This window comes from Parasteatoda tepidariorum, chromosome 7 (genome assembly GCF_043381705.1).
Source record: "Parasteatoda tepidariorum isolate YZ-2023 chromosome 7, CAS_Ptep_4.0, whole genome shotgun sequence".
NCBI classification, from domain to species: Eukaryota; Metazoa; Arthropoda; class Arachnida; order Araneae; family Theridiidae; genus Parasteatoda; species Parasteatoda tepidariorum.
Window position 1 is genome coordinate 39,582,469 of NC_092210.1, and position 5,071 is coordinate 39,587,539.

The 5,071-nt window shown below is 28.0% G+C and overlaps 1 protein-coding gene across 2 annotated transcripts in view; it reads left to right on the forward strand.

The window, feature by feature from the left end:
- LOC107439448 (enolase-phosphatase E1) overlaps positions 1-5,071 on the forward strand; it is a 158,033-nt gene that overhangs the window by 22,078 nt on the left and 130,884 nt on the right. The gene's annotated exons all lie outside the window — the stretch shown is intronic.

Genomic DNA, 5,071 nt, shown 5'->3' on the forward strand with positions numbered 1-5,071 from the left:
TGTGTGTATATATATATATATATGGATGTGTGTAAGCTTCGCGAGTTCAAACGCTTTATAGTTTTTTAATGAATGTTGTCATATTTACAACTATAAAAAATAAAGTTCGTAGACAGCCATATTTTCAAACTGACTAAGACAAACAATGGACTTAAACAATGACCTCCTCCAATAACTGTCATCACTAATGGAACCTAATGAATAACCGATGTAGTTTATCTACAGAACTCTATCGTGATACAGCTCTATTATTTCTCACGATGTCTGGGAAGTTACCTGACGGGATGGTTGATACAGTGCTATATGATCTATGTCCAGCAACTTACAAATAACAAAAGATAAAGCTTACAAATTGCTGTGATTTGTCATATAGTTTAGTCTCCTTTTAAAGACGAGTCCCGGAAATAGCTTTATACAAGAATGATGACTCTATTTGTATGAATAATTTTTTTTGCCTATCTGAAAAAGCGGAAAATATTTGCCGTGTATAAAACAATATTCATGTTGAATATGAATTCACTTAAACTTGCATTCTGTTATGTTCTCTGATTCTGCACTGCTAAAAAATCCGGATTAAATTGCGGTATAAAGGCATCCCTAAAATAAATTTTTTCGCAAAATATTATTAAGCAAATTTCTAGAATAATATTTCTCTAACTACTATGATTTAGTGATTTTGCAGTAATTATTTGTGCAAAAATAACAGTTTATTACTTTCCCGTAAAGATGGATTTTCTGTTAAAAAGTACCGGTTTCTTGAATGCCGATACTCTTTAGCGTATTTTGTTCAAGAATATTTTACAGTGTAGGCTGTTCAGAAAAGAAATAATTCGCTCGCTTAAATTTCTTTCTATTTTTAACTTTTTTTAAATTTTTGAACTGATATAATTGATATTTAAACTGTCAGTTATCAATTTTTAAAAAAATAATAATTTGTGTAACAGTTTATTTCGTTGTGTGTGGAACGCTAAGATAATATGAAAAAGATAATCTAGTAAATCTCTTCTTTTGTTGTCAAATATCGCGTGAATTCTCTAAAGTTTTCTACCAGGTAGATTAATCTGGAAAACTTTGATTGTATTCAGCTTTCCTTTTGCATTAAAAAAGGATCGCTTTAACTGCCAAAATTGTCAGAGATAATCAGTCACTTAACTAAAAAGTTTGTTAAGTAAAAAATCAAGAAGCACTCTTATAATTTTTGAACAAAAATAATTATGAGTTGACCATTGGAAGTTTTAGAGTTGCAAAAACAAAACGAAAAAAGTGTTGAAAACACCGAAAAAGATAAATGGCAGATTTTGCCCATTTTAATTAAAAAGAATAACTGATAACCAAGTACATAATGTGACACTTTAAATTGCATAGTATGAGCTGAAATATATTTTTCCTTCAAAAGAAAATGAAAGCACGATAAAAAAAAAGCATGTACTGTGTTTTTGTTAATGATAGCATGCGTTGTTGTTCTGCTCCTGAACTACATTCTAGGCAATACCGAACCATCTTTTAACCGCATTAAGAACTATAATGCAGAATTTTTTATTTCCCAAATTTGATAAGCAGATAAGCTTAATTTCCAATTTAAGATTAAAGTAAAAAATTAAAAATAATTTATTTTGTTAAAAACTTTGATTACTTATATTAGTACACTGTTTGTGTTTACAACACAAGATAGGAGTTGAATGAGACTCCCTGATAAATGTTAAACTAAGAAAAAACTTATATACCAATAAATATTAAATTAAAAATTAAAGTGAAGTTTAAACCAAAATTAAAGAAGGATAAAAGACAGTTTATTTTGTTTTGAACACGAAATATGAATATCGAATGATAATATCATTCTTAATAAATATTATTCTTAAAAATATTCTTCATAAAAATAATTATAACCAATTCGAGCTGGTCCTGTCTTGGCCCTAATGGACTAATATTTCTCTTAAAACTTCAATATATAAGTTATTTTATAGTATATATCATTAAATATTACTACTATTCGATAGAATTTTTTTCAAGTTCAAAAAACAATAAATAAATAAATAAAAAAATAGTTTTTTTCTGATCCATTTAACTTCTCATAGATTACTATGATAAAATAATAAAATGCAAACATAATAATAACAAAGACATAACAATAACGAAAACATAACAATAACGAAAATATAATAAACGTCAACATAATAAAAAATGCATTTTTTCATAGTAATCTTGAGATAATTCATGAATAAAGAGTTTAAACAATTTCTAATTATTTTTCTAATATTTTGCTTCATGAGATTATATTAAGACAAGGTAAAAAGTTTAATTGAAATGATAGAAAAGTATGAAAATTTTTCAAATTAATCAAAGCGATTTCGAGAGTTGAGAGATAACAGCTACTCAAATGAAAAATCAATGCCGTCATTTTGAATGCTTTTCTCATATAATATATGTTTTCAACGCCTTGGCGCATTTCGCAATCTACGCCACTGAGCCCCATTATCTTCTCCGTTGATAAATGTGCGTTGACTCAGTTCTAACAAAGAGAAATTCTACGCTCGATCGTAAATGTGTGTAGTTTCATGAAGCTATTGCTCCGCGAAAGCTATCTATTAGTACTACAATGGATTTTGTTCAGTTCTGTATGAAATTTCTGAGGCGAAATAATTTTAACCAGTATAATTTCTCATAGATTTGAATAATGGTTTCTATCTATTAGTAATAATATCTAAAATTGAATTCATATGAAGGCAATGATGTCCATATATTGCAATTGAAACAGATTATTACAATTATATTTAGCATGATGATATTTGTGTATTTATTTATACAATCACACTTTAAATATAATGTATGACTATTACACACTATTAAAAAATAATAAGTATAGACAGTAATTGGAGAGCTGGAATAAATAGTACAATAAGAAACGCAGAGTGCGCGATTAAAAATAGTTAAAAGCTTTAATAGCTAATACACACTCTGAGAAAAAATATGATCAAAACTACCAGAATATGGAAAAATTGACCGTGTTTCTGAATAGATGGGAACGTCGAAATATCGCAATGATTTTGATAAAGCTAACAATAAAATAAGTGCTTTTCTTTAACATATAAAGTTTTTTTTTCTTCATCTTATGGTTGAAAGTAAATGAGGTAAAATTCGGTAAGATTTAGTAGTTTTATCATTATATCTTAGAGCACAGAATAAGACCATTTATTCGCTTAAATTCACTTTTTTTAAGTTTCGTAATTATAACTAAACGTATGGTAATGTATCGTGATTGTGCCACATAATGCATTGTTAGAATATTCATTCCAAAATTACGGTAAAATGACCGGCAGCTGTCTGTCCATACAATTAAACATAAAATTTAGGCAAAATAATTTTTTTTTATCCGTTCACAACTAGCATGGTTTCAAAACCGTAAATTTTTTTTTACAGGATATTAAAGCTAAGCTTATCGTTAGGTTTTGGGCATTTGAATTAGGTTGTGGTGGAGTTGTGTTTTATCAAATGAAAGGTGGAATGTGGTTTAAATAGTTTATATGGTTTGTTTTCTATCGTGAAAGATGGGAAGTACTCTATACTTTTTTTTGTTAAGCATTTGTATACTTGTGCCATCTATGCGTGAATGAAAGTATCGTAATCTAATAGTCCAGGGTCATAAATAAGGGAGTGCAGGACATTGGAAACTCTTCCTATGTCGAAAGGAATGGAGGGAATATTGTGTTGTCAACGCTAGGACTCGTTCTGCCTGTCATGAGAATAACAGGCCCTCTGATTTATAAAACGTATCTATCTGCAAGGAACCAAGTGGCTTTATGGGCCTAGTTGGTGAGATAAAATTTTTGTTTTTTAACCCTATTAGGTGAAGGCAGTTAGAAAACTGTTTTTCTCACAGTTAACAGTTTGAATACCGTCTTATTTATCTGTGTTCGACTGTTTTGTTTGATGTTAAGATAACAAATAAATTTATTGTTATTGAACCATTTCTTGACAAATTTCTAACAATGTGACACAGTAATAACAGTCACTGCATTGGAATAAATTAAATGATACTAAATTATTTTTCTTTCCTTTTCCTATTATTTTTCTTTTTTTTTTCAATTAAATGAAAACACAGGGTTTTATTTATAAATTAAAACATGATGGTTATTACTTTCCCGTTTTAATGTATTTTTATCGTGGTAAATAGTAGCTTATGAGTATGATAGAGAACTAAAATTTTGAAAACCAGAATTTCCGGTAAGCTGTTACCACGCGAAGGGAAAAATTACGAGATTAATAATTTAAATAAGTACATCTATTAAACAAAATTGTTCTTTTTCTTTCACCTGAAATGTCATAACCAAGAAGTATGTAAATTTTACCAGAATTTGTTTTATCCGTGCATGTTAACAATAATTAAATAACGTTACGACACATTTATCCGTACAAAATACAGTGATTACAATTAATAGTAAATAGTTTTTAAAATAAATGTAATTTATATTTAAGAAAAAAAATAATTCAAGATAGAATTGTTTAATAAAAATTGTAAAATTGAAAGGGGTTAAAGACTATTAAGCCATGTTCTCTTACGAATTATTTTAAATACGTACAATTTTTTTCACATTTTTCGAGTATACACAAAAATCTTTAACTATTTATCAGCTTCGAATCATATAGTGGTTTTCTATGTCTGGTGTACATAATATTGATAATATTACTAAAATAGGTTATATTGCGCATGTCTGAGTGTACAATATTGCAAATACTAATTAGAGTATATTGAAAATTATTTAACAACTCTGCATTAAATAATTAGTGCAAAGGAGATAACAGTTTGCGGTTGAAGCATTCAATTATAAGTTCCTTTAAATAATGAATATAAATTCAGCTAATATTATTGTTGGTAACTGAATGTTATCACTTTGTTCTACATTGCTTTTCATTACAAAGAAATACAAAATGCCACGATACACCAATCAAAACAGGAAGAAAACAAGCCCCCTCCCTTTAAAACCTGTTAAAAAAAATCATTGAAATCAAATCAAGACAAGTAGCAGAGGGACGAGACAAAAGTTTGAATATTTTTTTCATATATATATATATA